We start from the raw sequence: 18,505 nt of genomic DNA, 5'->3' as shown, positions 1-18,505 counted from the left end.
TAAAACTACCTGAGCAAATAAATACAACAATTATTGTTCCTCTGACCTTCTCAGTATTTCTTTTTTTAAATTAATACATTTATTTATCCATGGTGTGCCTTGTGCTTACTTTTCAGAACTCTCTCTCCTGTGTTAGTAGGAGCTTACATTTCAAATTAAGTTCTTTAATCAGTTCCAATATCTTCCTTTCAAAGTAGGGAAGAGCAAGCTGGCATGTTGTTTTGCCTGTGGTTATTCTTTATGACTATATCTTCTGACACCTGTGCACAATCCTACAACATTACAAGAGAAGCACTATAACAGGAGTCATAAAAATGCAAGAAGCCACTTTGAACAATCTTTCGGAATTGTAAAACAACTAACGCTTTGCTTGGCTGTCATTTGGTTTGTATACCAGTCCATCAAGAGGCAGCACCATCATCATCAGGTCATGTGCAGTCCTACACAACCTTGCGATTGACTGGGATGAGCTACCTTTTCCATCTCCATGGCATGCAGCACACTCTGGCTGTTTCAACACAGTCATTATTGGACCACAGTGCACTGTCTCTTCTGTCCTGTGGCTATCATAATCACTTTTAAGAAGCCAAGTTTTTTTTCTTTAACATGTGCTTGGGTGCCACCCATTTCCTTATTATCCCTGCTTTCCAGCGGCTGACCCTACCTGTGTAAATAATGTCCTAGTAGTTCTAGTGCCCTGTGTAGTCTTATAAGTGTATAGCGTGTTGTTAAGTAATTACCACCCTAAAGATGTGTACGTGTTCTGTCAGTCTCCTCATGTGCATGTATATCCTGTGTTTGGTTTTGTGGTTGTTAAAGAATAAAGCTATTGCTTGGTTTGTTAATCGCGTCTCCACTGGTCCTTTGTTCTAAGAAGAACCTCTAAATGCTACATTGGTGTCAGAAGCGGGCAGGATGGACAAATCTTGGCATACATTAGCTGATTCTGTCAAGTGCTGTCTGACTCTAAAAGAGACAGAACCCATCGGCAGCGCACATAGGGAGCCTGAGCAACTCCTGGGTGTGACAGGTGGCCACAGCCCTTACCAGGGCTATCCAGTAGTGGTCCTGCCGGTAGAATTGGGGCGACTGCCCGCTACTCCCGCCCAGTGGATGCCCCAAAGAGAAGATACCCTCCCTGCTGGAGCTGACCAGCGATTCCCACACCCATCAGTGCGGGTGCAACCCGGTCGCTACGACGGGGAAGCGCCTTGGGAAACCTACAAGGCGCAGTTCCAGCTCGCGACCTGGACGAATGGCTGGTGCCGGGCAGAGATGGAAGGAGTGGCCTGCCAGGTGCTCCTGGACGTCCCGGAGGAGGACAGAGGCGAATACACGGCGCTGGCGGCGGCTCTCCAGCTGCGTTTCGGTGTGGAGGAGGCGCCGGACTTGATGCGGGAGAGGCTGGCCCTGCGGCGGCGCCGACCAGGAGAGCGACTGGGCCCGGTTGCCGCTGATGTCGCGTTCCTCGCCCGCCGAGGATACCCAACTTTTCCCCGGGAGGCGCAGGGGGAGATGGCTCTCCAGGCCTTTCTCAAGGCCCTCTCACCCGAGGAGCTGCGGCACCAAGTGCATCGCTGGAGCAGGCCTTGGCTGAGGCCGTGTTCAGGGTGGCTGGAAGCGCCAGCAGACACTGCTGGCTGACCGAGGCGGCGACGGAGGAGTCCAGCGAGGGGGAAGAGGAGCCAGACCTTGCAGCGACCCCTGCGGAACAGCCCCACACGCTGCTTTGCGACCGCTGCAGGAAGAGGGAACTCTGAGCCCGGTTCTGCCGGGCACCCGAACCTCGCACTCCTCGATCGGCGTCGGGAAACGGGAACGGGGCGACTCAGCGTGTGGAAGGCCGCCACTCGAACACCTCACCCCCCGCTCCGGAGAGCGCTATTAAGACCGGCGCCCCTCACGTCACCGTGGGGCGAGTCGGCTGTAGCCGGGGCCTGTACCTCCACTGCCGAATCGAGGACCAACCCTGCCTGGCCCTACTCGACGCCGGTTCATCGGTAACCTTACTCCGGCCGGGCGTCCTCCCCGACACCGAGGGCACCAACCCCCCAGGATGGGAGGCCTCCGGCCTGCGGCTAAGGACCGTGACGGGACAGCTCGCCGCAGTCCGGGGGAAACGGGTGCTTGCCTTCCGTCTAGGTGCAGCGACGGTGTGCCACCCCTGCTACCTTGCACCCATCCAGGAGGACTGCATTCTGGGGCTGGACGTACTGCAGCGAGTGGGGGCCAGTTTGGACTTGAGCCGGCAGGAGTTGGTGTGGCAGGGGGAGCAACTTCACCTGGTGGAGGGCAGGCCCGGCGAAGGCCGAGGGACGCGGGCTTGCCGGAGCTGGGAGAAAAAGAGGCAGTGGCGGCGGCGGCGGCGGCAGTCGCCGGGGCAGACCAGGCCTGTGAGCCGGGGAGCGAGCGTGCTGGATCCTGCTCCCGAGTCAGCCGGGGGGCCAGACAAGGCGGCGGCGGTGGGAGCCGAGCGTTGCATGGAAGCGAGGCGCGCCGTTGAGGATCTACCAGCAGAGCTGCGAGGGCCTCGATCAGGACCAGCGGCAGCGGCTCCAGGCGCTACTCGCCCAGAACGAGGATCTCTTTGCGGCGATAGATGAGGACTGCACCCGCACTGCCCTGGTCCAACACGAGATCAACACCGGCGACGCTCGGCCCATCCGCATCCCACCGGGACGCATGGTTCACGCCAAGCGGACCGCCGCCGAGGAAAAGATCCGGGAGATGGCCGCAGCGGGGGTGATTGAGCCCTCCGCGAGCCCGTGGTCGGCGCCAGCTGTACTGGTAAAAAAAAAAGACTGCTCGTGGAGGTTCTGCGTCAACTACCGCAAGCTGAACGAGGTCACCCGGAAAGATTCCTACCCCCTGCCGAGGATAGATGACGCCCTAGACTACATCACCGGGTCGACCTGGTTCAGCTCCCTGGACCTCCGCTGCGGCTACTGGCAGGTACCGCTTGCTCCCGATGCTCGCCCGAAGACAGCCTTTTCTATCGGCCAGGGCCTCTGGCAGTTTACTGTCATTCCTTTTGGCCTGTGCAATGCCCCGGCGACGTTCGAGAGGCTGATGGAGAGGGTGCTGGCATCTGTCCCGCGGAACCAGTGTGTGCTGTATCTGGACGATCTGCTGGTTCATGCCCGGGGCTTCGACCAGGCCTTGACGAACCTCCAGGCGGTGCTGGACTGCATCCGCCGTGCTGGCCTGAGGCTCAACCCCTCACCGACAAGGGCCGCCGTTTCGACTGGGACTCGGGCTGTGAGACTGCCTTCGGCCGGTTGCGTGAAGCTCTGGTGGGGGCCCCCGTGCTGGCCTACCCCGACCCGCGGTTGCCATATGTTCTCGATACCGACGCGAGTGACTCGGGGGTGGGCGTGGTGTTGGCGCAGGAGGGGCCGGATGGGGAGCGCGTAGTGGCCTACTATAGTCGGGCTTTGACTAGGGCTGAACGGAACTACTGCGTGACCCGTCGCGAGCTGCTGGCGGTGATGGCGGTGGTCCACCACTTCAGGCCGTACCTGTTCGGGACCCGGTTCCGGCTGAGGACCGACCATGCGTCCCTCACCTGGCTGCTCCACTAAAAGGAGCCGGAGGGGCAGATGGCGCGATGGATAGAGATCCTGCAGGAGTACGACTTCACTGTCGTGCACCGTGCGGGGTCTCGCCATCTCAATGCCGACGCTCTCTCGCGGCGCCCCTGCGAGGCCGCGGACTGCCATCACTGCGCCCGGCGGGAGCAGCGTGAGGTGGCTGTCCGCACCGTGGCGGGGGTGGGCACCGCGGCCACGGCCCGGGAGGGGCCGCTGGGGGTGGGCCTGCCAGACCTGGCGCAGCGTCAGGCAGCTGATCCTGACGTGGGGCCGGTGCTCCGCTGGAGGGCAGCTGGAGTGCGGCCTACGCGAGAGGAGCTCGCCCCGCACCCAAAGTCCGTCAAGGCCCTCTGCGCCCTGTGGGAGGCCTTGGAGGTAAAGGATGGGGTGCTGCACCGGGGGTGGTGGGTACCCTCCAGTGGTGAGGTACGGTGGCAGCTGGTGGTGCCTCGGTCGCTCCGCGGGGCGGTGCACGGCCAGCCGGGCATGGGGCACTTCGGCGGTAAGAAAACCCTGCAGCGTCTCCGAGGCCATTTTTATTGGGGTCTTTGCCACTGGGACGTGCAGAGGTACTGCCAAACGTGTGCGGTGTGCGTGGCGCAGAAGGGTCCCCCCGAGCACTCTCGGGCCCCCCTCCAACAACACCAGGTGGGGGCTCCTATGGAGCGGGTGGGGGTGGACGTTTTGGGCCCGTTTCCGCGCACCGAGGCTGGGAACCGCTACGTCTTGGTGGCCATGGATTATTTTACGAAGTGGCCGGAGGCCTACGCCCTCCCGGACCAGAGTGCCCCCACGGTGGCCGATGCACTGCTGGAGGGGATATTTGCCAGGCTGGGGGTGCCGGAGGAGTTACACAGTGACCAGGGGCGTAACTTCGAGGTCTTCGCCAGAGTGTGCCAGCGCCTGGGGATCACTAAGACGCGGACCACACCGCTGCATCCCCAGAGCGACGGGTTGGTGGAGCGGTTTAATCGGACGCTCGCCACCCAGCTGGCCACCCTGGTGTCCCGGCACCAACGGGACTGGGACTGCCACCTCCCCCTTGCGCTCTGGGCGTACAGGACCGCGGTCCAGGAATCCACCGGGTGCACCCCGGCCTCGCTCATGCTGGGCCGGGAAATGCGAACCCTGGTGGACCTGGTCTTCGGCCCGCCGCCCGGAGACGGGTCGGCACCGCCGGCTGGACCGGACTACGAGTGGGACCTGCGGCAGCGGATGCAGCAGGTGCACAGCTTTGCACGGACCCACCTGACACAGGCGGGGGTCCGGCAGAAGCGGCACTACGACCTGCGCTGCAGGGGGCCTGCCTTCCAGCCCGGGGACTCGGTTTGGGTGTACAACCCGCGCCGCTGCAAAGGCCTCAGCCCTAAGCTGGCGCCGTCATGGGAGGGTCCCGCTGAGGTACTCGGGGTGGTGGGTGAAGTCTGCTACCGTGTCCGGTTGCGAACACGGGGGAGAGTGGTGGTCCTGCACCGAGACCGCCTGGCCCCCTACCGGGCCCGGGAGGAGGAGCCGTGTGGGGAGGCTCTACAGGAGCAGCCGGTGCTGGAGCCGGACGATAGTGGGGCGTCCGTGGGTCGCCAGCCGTCACTGCGGCGCAGGGTTCCACAGCAGTTAGCCCAGTACGAGTACAGCCTGAGGGGGGTGTTCGACGTCGGCGAGACGCCAGACGCCAGACGCCAGACGCCAGATGCTTCAGGTGGGGGCAGTGTAATGCCCTCGCCTGGTGGTGAGGAGAAAGTGCCCCTAGGCGCTCGTAGTACCGCTGGGCATGCTGGGAGTGGTAGCCGGGGAGAGTTTGAGGGTCAGCACGATGACCAGCGGCTGACCCTACCTGTGTAAATAATGTCCTAGTAGTTCTAGTGCCCTGTGTAGTCTTGTAAAAGTATAGTGTGTTGTTAGGTAATTACCACCCTAACTATGTGTACTTGTTCCCTCAGTCTCCTCATGTGTGTGTATATCCTGTGTTTGGTTTTGTGTTAATGCTTGTTTTTTAATCGCGTCTTCACTCGTCCTTTGTTCTGAAAAGAACCTGCAAATGCTACAGTATTTATTTTATAAACACCAGTATTGACACTTTGATCAGTATATTTATTATTAGTAGCCAGTCTTATAAATTTACAATTTAGATTAAGTCTGGTAACAGTTATACAGTTAATTTAAATCATCAGACCACTAATGGAACTGAGAGCTGGGTGGAAATAAAACCAGGATACACATTTTAACCTCCAGGATCAGGAGTCTGATCCTCCTGGCTTCTTTACTCTGAAGATTTGTGTAAAACTCTTAAAAGCGCTTATTTCAGGGACTCGTGCTTGTCCTCTACTGCTCCACATGGGTACGCTTTGTAACGCAATAATCTGCGATGTAAACTTTTTTTTCTGTTTAATGAATTTTATTCCTAGGTTTGTCGCTCTCCTTCTCCAACTGTGATGATTCGCTTCTCTTCACAGTCCGGTGTGTTTTTTTTGGGGGGGGAGATTTTATATCTGTAAGAAAAGCCCCCCGGGCTCCGGACAGGAGTCTCCTCCAGCTCTGCTTTGTCAGAAAGAGCGCTGTGACGTCACAGACACCAGCCAGAGTGCTGGGATCAGAGAGCGAGACCGCGGGAGATGCGCGGAGGGAACGGAGGAGAATTATTGATCACTTATGTATCGACAACCAATTTATTCAGCTGAAGGACCATAGAATAATCGATTAACTTCACTGATTGGTGAGTACTGATTCTTTTCTTGACCCTGTTTAAATATCTAGAAAACAGTCAATAAAGACTGTATCGATCAATTACCATAGTGCGTTTAGTGTTAATAATGTTCAATCCGAAATTAAACAATGATTATTCATATTATTATTTAGGTAACTCTATCCTAGAGCTAGAAAATTATATTCCAAGTTGATAAATGTATGTAAGTAACAGTTTAAATACATTTTTCCAGTGTTTATAAATCATAAGTATGGTAACCACGGCAACAGCCGGCACGTCACTGTATGTGTCTAGGTGTCTCACATTCGTCACAGAGAGTGTATGTGACGTCACGGGCAGCAACTAATACTACTACTAGTGTATTCATTTTAACATTAGTGAGAGTACAACTGGTAGTTTTAATGGTAGTGTTCATAACAAAGTGTGAGTATTAATAACAAAGCGCTTGTTTGTTAATCGCGTCTCCACTCGTCCTTTGTTCTGAAAAGAACCTGTAAATGCTACAATATTCTTTACTCAGCAGCTTATTAAAAACAGCTCCTGTGATGTTCAAACCGATTTTTTACACAGAACACTGACACAGCTTTGCGTTCTGAATCTCTTTTTCTCGTGCGTTTATTTAATGTGGCACAATGCACTGGGATAAGGGTATTCTGTTCACAAACCAATAGCATTTAAACCACAGTCCAGGTTCGATCTGTCTCCCAGAATCACCAGGGCGCACACACACACACACAACCGTGCCGTTGAAGTGCTCTGCTTCATTTCTAAGGGCAACTCAACATTCACTCCTACCCCGAGTGCAGAAAAGACAGCGTCCGCAGCAACAACAGCTCAGGTCTCTGCACAGGAGCTAAGCTGCCCCCATCTCCTCTGCTCTGCGGTTCCTGCGGAGTGGATTCCTGCCTGGAGCCGTGTTTGCAGGCGGCGGCTCCCCGCGCCCTGTCTGTGCGTCGTGTCCAAGAGCTCCTGGGAGGAAGAGAGAGCCCTCACACTCGGGGGCTTTTCCACGGTCTGTGTGAGGAGGGGCGGGTGTGTCCAGTAGCTTATCGAGCGGAAGCCTGGGGCAGCGGAGAGCTGTGATCGTGCAGACCTTGAGGTGTCACCTCTTTGTCTGCTTTCCCGCCCCCCCTCCGCCCAAGCTCTGCTCCAAAGTAGCCCGGCAACCCCTCACACCTGCACGTGTCACAACCTAAGGTGTGGTCATGAGACACCCATGGGGTGTCGTTCTGTTCTTGCTAATTGTTTCCTGCCCGTCGCAGGCAGGAGTCCATGCGAGGAAGATGCGCTGGACAGAGCTCAGAGGGCGCACCTGGGTGGCTTTCCTTCAGAGTGACGTTCCTGCAACACTCTCCCGCTACTCTTGGTGCGCTCATGCCGCAACACAGGAAGGCTGGAGCAGGTGGCTGTGGGCTCTGCGCACCGCCAAAATAGCTCAGTTGGGAGAGTGTTAGACTGAAGATCTAAAGGTCCCTGGTTTGATCCTGGGTTTTGGTATTTTGTTTCATCGCGCCCTTTGTTCCTCTCTCCAGCGCACCCTGCCTAAAGTGACGCGTCCCTTTCTCAGCCCGAAATGCAAGCAAGACACCAGCAGCGGTCCCTGCAGGTTTCCATAGTGTAGCGGCTATCACGTTCGCCTAACACGCGAAAGGTCCCTGGTTCGAGACCGGGTGGAAGCAGACTCGTTTTGCACGCTCCTGTACTTCACAGAGGTCTTGAACGACCGGTCATTTGTTCCCAATGTATTTCCGGTGCCTTCGTGCACTCTTGTACCAAACGCACGTTCCTTCTGTACGTGGAGCCGATCATTTGCAATTGGGCTGTGCCGACAGACCAGGACGAGCTCTGTCGGCTCAAAAGCAGCGCAGGACCTGCAAGAACAACAGAAAGATTAGCATCCAGCGGGGGCCTCTTAGTGAGCCCAAGATCTCATCAAGAATCGGCTCCAGCAACAGGGCTGGGCGCATTGTTCCATTCTCCGACCACTCTCGGTGTAAACAAGTCCCTCCTGGTCTCTGCTTGAAATGCACTTTCCTGCGTTTGCTTTGGTGTAACTGGCTTCCCCTGCATGGGCGAATGTGAAGAAGATCCTTAGTAAGTCATTGAAGAAAACCAAGAAGAGGTCAGAGTGGCCTCTGTCGTTCATCAACGATCCAGTCAGGCAGTACTCCTCCTATTCTGCCAGTATGTGGATTCGAACCGGGGTTGTTGCGGCCACAACACAAATTCTGAGCACTATACGATCACAGCGAGTTACTGAGACATACACAGCCAGTAGGAAAGGATGTACTCTCTTTGTGTGACACTAGTCGGAAAAGTCCTGACGCTGCATTTCAACTGAGCCCTAGTATACATCAACCCTTCGACACTCTGAGTGCCAACTCTCTTGTGTGTTTTCTCCATCAAGCAGGTCATGAAGGCAGCAATTACAGTTTGCTTACATGACGCACGCACAACATGGCTGTATGCTCCCATATGGTCTAGCGGTTACGATACCTGATCTTCACCCAGGTGGCCTGGTTTCAGCTCCTTGTATGAGAACGTGTCAGTTTTGCCTCCTGCTTTCCAAAGATCAGCACCATGTTTTATGCCTCCCCCGAATATCGAAGCTGCCTCTAAATCTGCAAATGAAGATGAGTCAATAAACCACTTGTTTTTCGTATAACTATACATATATTCATTTAATACTGATTTCATTCATTGAGCACGGATACAATAGAGGTACAGCTATTCACTGTTTGACATGTCTGCACTGGTACAGAACCTAGCAATCAGAAAACGGGTGAAACTGTCTTGAGAATTAGCATACAGTACCGAGGCCCCCATGACCAAATAAAGGCTAACCTCGATAATCAGCCTAAATAATGCAGACAACAGCAAAACGACTGACTTTGAAAAGGGAATGAATATCCGGAAGGAGTAGTGTAACCAGCTTGAAATGCTTCTCCGGACCTCTAACTAAAAGAAACCGGGAAGCAGCAGTGGCATCGACTCCTTTCGAACTGGGATCCTATCGCAGCTCATGGTGTCCTAACTCTCCCGTATCTGATATTTGACCAAGCACATCAGGAGAGAGCGCGAACGCAGTCCCCCACTACCAGAAATTATGCAGTCGAGATTCCCACATTTGGGGAATTCGCAGGGGTCAGCACAGCCGGAGTGCAATGGCCGAGCCTCGCCCTGGGTGAATCGATTTTTTAAGAACTTTATTTTCTTTTCACAAAAAAATACAGGACATCACAAATTAGAAAGCTTTACATTAATATACATACTTAAAACAGTATATATAATCCCATCTCATTACATTTTGACACGGTACCAGTTATATAGCAACAATTTATTTTTTTCTGGTGCAAATCACATTCTTTACTTAAACATGATAATGTTTTTCACAGTTTCTTGAGATATTGACCTATGCTCTCAATTTCCCACAGATTTTCTGCTTCCTCCCTCCCTTCTCTCCACAGATCTCTGAGGTAATAGTTCTCTCGGGTGATGAACAGGGCCAGGCTACCTGCTGCCTTGACTGGGACCTCGATGCCTTTGAACAGCCCCATGTTCCTCACTCTCCACAGGGCGTCTTTCCCACTGTTCACCACGGCCCAGATCCTGTCAAACATGTCAGGAGGAAGTTTGACAGGAGAGATGCCGTTGTAGCGGCAATGCTTGTTAATAAGACAGAATTAGGCCGTGGTATTCTGTCCTAAATGAGGCCCCATCTCACCCTCCATCTTTGTGGTGCAGCCACAGAGAAAGTATTCATGCAGGTTGATTTAAGATGTTTTCTTTTGATAATGGACAGCTCCCAGATGGGGATGCACTTAGCTTAGCCTGGCTATCATGATCAATGGTCATCCATTGGTGCCTATCTGTCTAGGGAGTGCCGAATGGACATCTGGACTGCATTCCTAAGTGTCAAGAGTAAGTGACTCATATCTCACCTTGACCAACCAATCAGGGACTGGCAGGGCGTGGTAATACCACGTGGGTCTCTAATGCCCGCCAAACTCTCAACCAATCAGCACACATCTATGTCTTGGTCAAAAAGGGAGCGCAAGCTCAGATCGGGGCTCTCCTTGGCCATTTTCGCGCATCCTCAGAGACAATCACGTGACAACTGCTGTTGTCTGCAAAGGGACTTGGACTTTGTTCTAAGCGCGAGGCCGAGGATCCCATACGTACTCAGAATTCTACCAACGTGAATGATCCGCTTGATCAACGGCAGCCTACAGTTGGACCCTCATCGACAACCTGAATAGCTTATTCAGAAGCAGCGCTGGACCAGGAACGAACCAGCTTCTTCCCAGGCAAAAGAGTGACTTGGTGTTCGTGCCGGGAGATTCCAAATCCATACACAGTGGATAAGTAAACCCCATGTTCTACATTGTGTCTCGAGAATTCAATTGTACCTCAACACAAGTTGTTATCAATTTAATTCATGAGTAATGTATTTACTTCCGAGTTTAGAGTAACAGTGGGTAATAACACTGATTAGCGATTTGGTAACCGAACGATATATATTGACATATATTCTCTGTTGTGTATCTCTTTGTGTTGGCATCTCTTCGAGATTATATACCTTGTATATTGATAACCCTCACAGTAAGGTCTGCCGCTCGTATCCAGGCAGACTAGTATATGTTTGGTGCACAATTTATATGAATAAATGTATCTCGTGTATTGAACCCGTGTGTGTGCGTTGTTAGTTGTTCTGACGATTGATTTTCTAAAAGCCACAACGAACAACCTCGTGATTACTGCTACAATTAATAATTGTCTCAGTAAACCCATCAAACCTCTACAACCACGATACACCACCATAAACTATATTAATTTAGGAACATAAACATATAGTGTAAACTGTATATGGCTGGTATTGGTAGTTTAAAGAAAAAATACACACCAGTATTCCACTTTCTTCCTAAACATTTTAAGCATCAAAGTCTTACATGTAGTAAGATTTTACCAGGTTTCGGAAACGTTTTTACATGCTCCTTCTGACCATCTTAACTTTATATACTTTGTGAAAAGTCATAACATATTCACATTTTCTGTGAATGTGCTCGTTATCGGAGTAAACAAAAGCATACTTTTAGAATTTGATTAATAGGGAATATAATATGGAATCACGTACCTAAAGAAATTAATAACGATATAATTATTTTTATGTACTGTAGCTCAAATAGTAGTATAATACACTTTCTATGGATACATGTGCTTCTACGCAATGCAGAAGCACATCCACAAGTAACATTACCTAGCTAAGAGAGGACATTGGCTAGCCATTATGATAAATACAGTGGAAAAAAGCAATTGGGAAAATAAGACCTGCTGATCTGTTATACATACCAGGAAGAGAACAGAATATGATTTTTTTCTGTTCGAAACGTGTGTTGTCTTTATGAAATTCATGTATTTTAAACGTTTAATTAAGAAGAAAAAAACTTACAGAAAGATACTAAGCTGATCACGAGATAGAAAGATCACCCGTTTTTCGCGCATAAAAAGTGGCTATTAACTGGGTAAACTGTTATTAACTGGAGTCAACTGGGTGAAAACACATAATATGAACATGAAACAAAACAAAAAATAAAAATAAGATACAATCTACAGACATGAAAACCGGTGTCATGGAAATATAACTATCAAGGAAGCCACAAGAGAGAGTTCTCACCTGAGTAAGGTCTTTATTTCAATATTGGGAGCAACCAGAGACTCAATTTGTTACAAGCAGTACAGGGTTATCATAAGACGTTGCGCTGTAAAAAAGCTCAGCGCTTTGTCCATTCTAAAACTTCCACTTTCCCTAAGAGAAAACAGATTACATCAAAAAGCGAAAGAAGAAGCACTAGATATGTTATTCAAAGCTTATCAGTTACTTTCAGCTAATTCTAACGACCCAGACAGCATATATTGTTTTGGTACATTGTCTTCTAAAGTAACCTAAACAGTGTACTTTGTTGACGCACTGTTTTCTAAAATTCTGCACGTACTGTAGCACAGCAATTACATCCTTGAAATATATTATCTAAAAGCCCCAATATATTTCTTTGCAAAGCTCTCTACATTTTAAGAATCAATTTACTTATTAGATTTCCACTTAAAGACTTGTTCGGCTGGCGTTCAAGAGTCGCGTTTTTCAGAATTGTATTGAGATCGTTTTCCACAGAGCTCAGATGTCAAATCACAGCAGCAGCTCTCCACAGCGATCCTCTATAGCGCCCTTTCTCCCGCAGCTCCGTCCTCATTGGAAGGAAGCAAGAGTGAAAGGCTGAAGTGAAATAGAGCGGGGACGAAGGCAGTGAAGAGAGAGAACGTGGAAAGAAGAGAAAAACGCAAGGGAAAAAAGCAGCGTCGTAAAAGAGGTGACGGAGCTGTCCTCTCAATAAGAAGGGTGCCAGCGAGCCTTGCTCTCGCTTACGGCCACACCCCCTTGAGCACGCCTGATCTCGTCTGATCTCGGAAGCTAAACAGGGATGGGCCTGGTTAGTACTTGAATGGGAGAACGCCTGGGAATACCAGGTGCTGTAAGCTTTTAAGCGCAGGAGGCGCCCTATCCCCGCTCGCTGGCTCATTCCCCTGTTCACACGTGCAGTGCGGCTTGTCCGTCTGTTTATTTGTCAGCTTTGGCGAGACACGGGTGCTTGTGTATTAGCGTGAGCGTTTTTTATTCTGATCAGGAACAGTTTTACAAGTCCGCAAAGGATCGAGGAAAGGTTTATCGCCAGCTGAAAAGAGACACAGCGCTTCGGCTGTGGAGACTTGTTCGGCTGGCGTTCGGAGAGTCGCGTTTTTCAGAATTGTATTGAGATCGTTTTCCACAGAGCTCAGATGTCAAAGCACAGCAGCAGGTCTCCACAGCGATCCTCTATAGCGCCCTTTCTCCCGCAGCTCCGTCCTCATTGGAAGGAAGCAAGAGTGAAAGGCTGAAGTGAAATAGAGCGGGGACGAAGGCAGTGAAGAGAGAGAACGTGGGAAGAAGAGAAAAACGCAAGGGAAAAAAAGCAGCGTCGTAAAAGAGGTGACGGAGCTGTCCTCTCAATAAGAAGGGTGCCACCGAGCCTTGCTCTCGCTTACGGCCACACCCCCTTGAGCACGCCTGATCTCGTCTGATCTCGGAAGCTAAACAGGGATGGGCCTGGTTAGTACTTGGATGGGAGACCGCCTGGGAATACCAGGTTCTGCAAGCTTTTTAGCGCAGGAGGCGCCCTATCCCCGCTCGCTCGCTCATTCCCCTGTTCACACGTGCAGTGCGGCTTGTCCGTCTGTTTATTTGTCAGCTTTGGCGAGACACGGGTGCTTGTGTATTAGCGTGAGCGTTTTTTATTCTGATCAGGAACAGTTTTACAAGTCCGCAAAGGATCGAGGAAAGGTTTATCGCCAGCTGAAAAGAGACACAGCGCTTCGGCTGCGGAGAGTTGTTCGGCTGGCGTTCGGAGAGTCGCGTTTTTCAGAATTGTATTGAGATCGTTTTCCACAGAGCTCAGATGTCAAAGCACAGCAGCAGCTCTCCACAGCGATCCTCTATAGCGCCCTTTCTCCCGCTGCTCCATCCTCATTGGAAGGAAGCAAGAGTGTAAGGCTGAAGTGAAATAGAGCGGGGACGAAGGCAGTGAAGAGAGAGAACGTGGGAAGAAGAGAAAAACGCAAGGGAAAAAAAGCAGCGTCGTAAAAGAGGTGACGGAGCTGTCCTCTCAATAAGAAGGGTGCCAGCGAGCCTTGCTCTCGCTTACGGCCACACCCCTTTGAGCACGCCTGATCTCGTCTGATCTCGGAAGCTAAACAGGGATGGCCCTGGTTAGTATTTGGATGGGAGACCGCCTGGGAATACCAGGTGCTGTAAGCTTTTAAGCGCAGGAGGCGCCCTATCCCCGCTCGCTCGCTCATTCCCCTGTTCACACGTGCAGTGCGGCTTGTCCGTCTGTTTATTTGTCAGCTTTGGCGAGACACGGGTGCTTGTGTATTAGCGTGAGCGTTTTTTATTCTGATCAGGAACAGTTTTACAAGTCCGCAAAGGATCGAGGAAAGGTTTATCGCCAGCTGAAAAGAGACACAGCGCTTCGGCTGTGGAGACTTGTTCGGCTGGCGTTCGGAGAGTCGCGTTTTTCAGAATTGTATTGAGATCGTTTTCCACAGAGCTCAGATGTCAAAGCACAGCAGCAGCTCTCCACAGCGATCCTCTATAGCGCCCTTTCTCCCGCAGCTCCGTCCTCATTGGAAGGAAGCAAGAGTGAAAGGCTGAAGTGAAATAAAGCGGGGACGAAGGCAGTGAAGAGAGAGAACGTGGGAAGAAGAGAAAAACGCAAGGGAAAAAAGCAGCGTCGTAAAAGAGGTGACGGAGCTGTAATCTCAATAAGAAGGGTGCCAGCGAGCCTTGCTCTCGCTTACGGCCACACCCCCTTGAGCACGCCTGATCTCGTCTGATCTCGGAAGCTAAACAGGGATGGGCCTGGTTAGTACTTGGATGGGAGACCGCCTGGGAATACCAGGTGCTGTCAGCTTTTAAGCGCAGGAGGCGCCCTATCCCCGCTCGCTCGCTCATTCCCCTGTTCACACGTGCAGTGCGGCTTGTCCGTCTGTTTATTTGTCAGCTTTGGCGAGACACGGGTGCTTGTGTATTAGCGTGAGCGTTTTTTATTCTGATCAGGAACAGTTTTACAAGTCCGCAAAGGATCGAGGAAAGGTTTATCGCCAGCTGAAAAGAGACACAGCGCTTCGGCTGTGGAGACTTGTTCGGCTGGCGTTCGGAGAGTCGCGTTTTTCAGAATTGTATTGAGATCGTTTTCCACAGAGCTCAGATGTCAAAGCACAGCAGCAGCTCTCCACAGCGATCCTCTATAACGCCCTTTCTCCCGCAGCTCCGTCCTCATTGGAAGGAAGCAAGAGTGAAAGGCTGAAGTGAAATAGAGCGGGGACGAAGGCAGTGAAGAGAGAGAACGTGGGAAGAAGAGAAAAACGCAAGGGAAAAAAAGCAGCGTCGTAAAAGAGGTGACGGAGCTGTCCTCTCAATAAGAAGGGTGCCAGCGAGCCTTGCTCTCGCTTACGGCCACACCCCCTTGAGCACGCCTGATCTCGTCTGATCTCGGAAGCTAAACAGGGATGGGCCTGGTTAGTACTTGGATGGGAGACCGCCTGGGAATACCAGGTGCTGTAAGCTTTTAAGCGCAGGAGGCGCCCTATCCCCGCTCGCTCGCTCATTCCCCTGTTCACACGTGCAGTGCGGCTTGTCCGTCTGTTTATTTGTCAGCTTTGGCGAGACACGGGTGCTTGTGTATTAGCGTGAGCGTTTTTTATTCTGATCAGGAACAGTTTAACAAGTCCGCAAAGAATCGAGGAAAGGTTTATCGCCAGCTGAAAAGAGACACAGCGCTTCGGCTGTGGAGACTTGTTCGGCTGGCGTTCGGAGAGTCGCGTTTTTCAGAATTGTATTGAGATCGTTTTCCACAGAGCTCAGATGTCAAAACACAGCAGCAGCTCTCCACAGCGATCCTCTATAGCGCCCTTTCTCCCGCAGCTCCGTCCTCATTGGAAGGAAGCAAGAGTGAAAGGCTGAAGTGAAATAGAGCGGGGACGAAGGCAGTGAAGAGAGAGAACGTGGGAAGAAGAGAAAAACGCAAGGGAAAAAGAGCAGCGTCGTAAAAGAGGTGACGGAGCTGTCCTCTCAATAAGAAGGGTGCCAGGGAGCCTTGCTCTCTCTTACGGCCACACCCCCTTGAGCACGCCTGATCTCGTCTGATCTCGGAAGCTAAACAGGGATGGGCCTGGTTAGTACTTGGATGGGAGACCGCCTGGGAATACCAGGTGCTGTAAGCTTTTAAGCGCAGGAGGCGCCCTATCCCCGCTCGCTCGCTCATTCCCCTGTTCACACGTGCAGTGCGGCTTGTCCGTCTGTTTATTTGTCAGCTTTGGCGAGACACGGGTGCTTGGGTATTAGCGTGAGCGTTTTTTATTCTGATCAGGAACAGTTTTACAAGTCCGCAAAGGATCGAGGAAAGGTTTATCGCCAGCTGAAAAGAGACACAGCGCTTCGGCTGTGGAGACTTGTTCGGCTGGCGTTCGGAGAGTCGCGTTTTTCAGAATTGTATTGAGATCGTTTTCCACAGAGCTCAGATGTCAAAGCACAGCAGCAGCTCTCCACAGCGATCCTCTATAGCGCCCTTTCTCCCGCAGCTCCGTCCTCATTGGAAGGAAGCAAGAGTGAAAGGCTGAAGTGAAATAAAGCGGGGACGAAGGCAGTGAAGAGAGAGAACGTGGGAAGAAGAGAAAAACGCAAGGGAAAAAAGCAGCGTCGTAAAAGAGGTGACGGAGCTGTCCTCTCAATAAGAAGGGTGCCAGCGAGCCTTGCTCTCGCTTACGCCCACACCCCCTTGAGCACGCCTGATCTCGTCTGATCTCGGAAGCTAAACAGGGATGGGCCTGGTTAGTACTTGGATGGGAGACCGCCTGGGAATGCCAGGTGCTGTAAGCTTTTAAGCGCAGGAGGCGCCCTATCCCCGCTCGCTCGCTCATTCCCCTGTTCACACGTGCAGTGCGGCTTGTCCGTCTGTTTATTTGTCAGCTTTGGCGAGACACGGGTGCTTGGGTATTAGCGTGAGCGTTTTTTATTCTGATCAGGAACAGTTTTACAAGTCCGCAAAGGATCGAGGAAAGGTTTATCGCCAGCTGAAAAGAGACACAGCGCTTCGGCTGTGGAGACTTGTTCGGCTGGCGTTCGGAGAGTCGCGTTTTTCAGAATTGTATTGAGATCGTTTTCCACAGAGCTCAGATGTCAAAGCACAGCAGCAGCTCTCCACAGCGATCCTCTATAAAGCCCTTTCTCCCGCAGCTCCGTCCTCATTGGAAGGAAGCAAGAGTGAAAGGCTGAAGTGAAATAGAGCGGGGACGAAGGCAGTGAAGAGAGAGAACGTGGGAAGAAGAGAAAAACGCAAGGGAAAAAAAGCAGCGTCGTAAAAGAGGTGACGGAGCTGTCCTCTCAATAAGAAGGGTGCCAGCGAGCCTTTGCTCTCGCTTACGGCCACACCCCCTTGAGCACGCCTGATCTCGTCTGATCTCGGAAGCTAAACAGGGATGGGCCTGGTTAGTACTTGGATGGGAGACCGCCTGGGAATACCAGGTGCTGTAAGCTTTTAAGCGCAGGATGCGCCCTATCCCCGCTCGCTCGCTCATTCCCCTGTTCACACGTGCAGTGCGGCTTGTCCGTCTGTTTATTTGTCAGCTTTGGCGAGACACGGGTGCTTGTGTATTAGCGTGAGCGTTTTTTATTCTGATCAGGAACAGTTTAACAAGTCCGCAAAGGATCGAGGAAAGGTTTATCGCAAGCTGAAAAGAGACACAGCGCTTCGGCTGTGGAGACTTGTTCGGCTGGCGTTCGGAGAGTCGCGTTTTTCAGAATTGTATTGAGATCGTTTTCCACAGAGCTCAGATGTCAAAGCACAGCAGCAGCTCTCCACAGCGATCCTCTATAGCGCCCTTTCTCCCGCAGCTCCGTCCTCATTGGAAGGAAGCAAGAGTGAAAGGCTGAAGTGAAATAGAGCGGGGACGAAGGCAGTGAAGATAGAGAACGTGGGAAGAAGAGAAAAACGCAAGGGAAAAAAAGCAGCGTCGTAAAAGAGGTGACGGAGTTGTCCTCTCAATAAGAAGGGTGCCAGCGAGCCTTGCTCTCGCTTACGGCCACACCCCCTTGAGCACGCCTGATCTCGTCTGATCTCGGAAGCTAAACAGGGATGGGCCTGGTTAGTACTTGGATGGGAGACCGCCTGGGAATACCAGGTGCTGTAAGCTTTTAAGCGCAGGAGGCGCCCTATCCCCGCTCGCTCGCTCATTCCCCTGTTCACACGTGCAGTACGGCTTGTCCGTCTGTTTATTTGTCAGCTTTGGCGAGACACGGGTGCTTGTGTATTAGCGTGAGCGTTTTTTATTCTGATCAGGAACAGTTTAACAAGTCCGCAAAGAATCGAGGAAAGGTTTATCGCCAGCTGAAAAGAGACACAGCGCTTCGGCTGTGGAGACTTGTTCGGCTGGCGTTCGGAGAGTCGCGTTTTTCAGAAATGTATTGAGATCGTTTTCCACAGAGCTCAGATGTCAAAGCACAGCAGCAGCTCTCCACAGCGATCCTTTATAGCGCCCTTTCTCCCGCAGCTCCGTCCTCATTGGAAGGAAGCAAGAGTGAAAGGCTGAAGTGAAATAGAGCGGGGACGAAGGCAGTGAAGAG

The 18,505-nt window shown here is 51.9% G+C and overlaps 8 non-coding genes and 4 pseudogenes across 8 annotated transcripts; 11 read left to right on the top strand and 1 right to left on the bottom strand.

The window, feature by feature from the left end:
* Positions 1-7,718: 7,718 nt before the first annotated feature.
* trnaf-gaa (transfer RNA phenylalanine (anticodon GAA)) lies at positions 7,719-7,791 on the top strand. Its single transcript has one exon. It is a non-coding gene; the product is annotated as a tRNA-Phe (tRNA).
* A 109-nt stretch (positions 7,792-7,900) lies between these two features.
* trnav-aac (transfer RNA valine (anticodon AAC)) lies at positions 7,901-7,973 on the top strand. Its single transcript has one exon. It is a non-coding gene; the product is annotated as a tRNA-Val (tRNA).
* Positions 7,974-9,360: 1,387 nt separating this feature from the next.
* LOC138243623 (U1 spliceosomal RNA) lies at positions 9,361-9,525 on the bottom strand. The gene has a single exon (XR_011192278.1). It is a non-coding gene; the product is annotated as a U1 spliceosomal RNA (small nuclear RNA).
* Positions 9,526-12,709: 3,184 nt separating this feature from the next.
* LOC138217959 (5S ribosomal RNA) lies at positions 12,710-12,828 on the top strand (annotated as a pseudogene).
* A 537-nt stretch (positions 12,829-13,365) lies between these two features.
* LOC138218167 (5S ribosomal RNA) lies at positions 13,366-13,484 on the top strand (annotated as a pseudogene).
* A 537-nt stretch (positions 13,485-14,021) lies between these two features.
* Positions 14,022-14,140, top strand: LOC138218360 (5S ribosomal RNA; annotated as a pseudogene).
* A 536-nt stretch (positions 14,141-14,676) lies between these two features.
* Positions 14,677-14,795, top strand: LOC138216582 (5S ribosomal RNA). The gene has a single exon (XR_011180294.1). It is a non-coding gene; the product is annotated as a 5S ribosomal RNA (ribosomal RNA).
* Positions 14,796-15,332: 537 nt separating this feature from the next.
* On the top strand, positions 15,333-15,451 carry LOC138244624 (5S ribosomal RNA). The gene has a single exon (XR_011193239.1). It is a non-coding gene; the product is annotated as a 5S ribosomal RNA (ribosomal RNA).
* A 537-nt stretch (positions 15,452-15,988) lies between these two features.
* LOC138216177 (5S ribosomal RNA) lies at positions 15,989-16,107 on the top strand. Its single transcript, XR_011179889.1, has one exon. It is a non-coding gene; the product is annotated as a 5S ribosomal RNA (ribosomal RNA).
* A 536-nt stretch (positions 16,108-16,643) lies between these two features.
* LOC138217773 (5S ribosomal RNA) lies at positions 16,644-16,762 on the top strand (annotated as a pseudogene).
* A 538-nt stretch (positions 16,763-17,300) lies between these two features.
* LOC138244623 (5S ribosomal RNA) lies at positions 17,301-17,419 on the top strand. The gene has a single exon (XR_011193238.1). It is a non-coding gene; the product is annotated as a 5S ribosomal RNA (ribosomal RNA).
* A 537-nt stretch (positions 17,420-17,956) lies between these two features.
* On the top strand, positions 17,957-18,075 carry LOC138244622 (5S ribosomal RNA). The gene has a single exon (XR_011193237.1). It is a non-coding gene; the product is annotated as a 5S ribosomal RNA (ribosomal RNA).
* The last annotated feature ends 430 nt before the right edge of the window (positions 18,076-18,505 follow it).

This window comes from Lepisosteus oculatus, chromosome 14 (genome assembly GCF_040954835.1).
Source record: "Lepisosteus oculatus isolate fLepOcu1 chromosome 14, fLepOcu1.hap2, whole genome shotgun sequence".
Taxonomy (NCBI): Eukaryota; Metazoa; Chordata; class Actinopteri; order Semionotiformes; family Lepisosteidae; genus Lepisosteus; species Lepisosteus oculatus.
The sequence above is the reverse complement of the archived record's forward strand: the minus strand, read 5'-3'. Positions and strand labels throughout refer to the sequence as shown.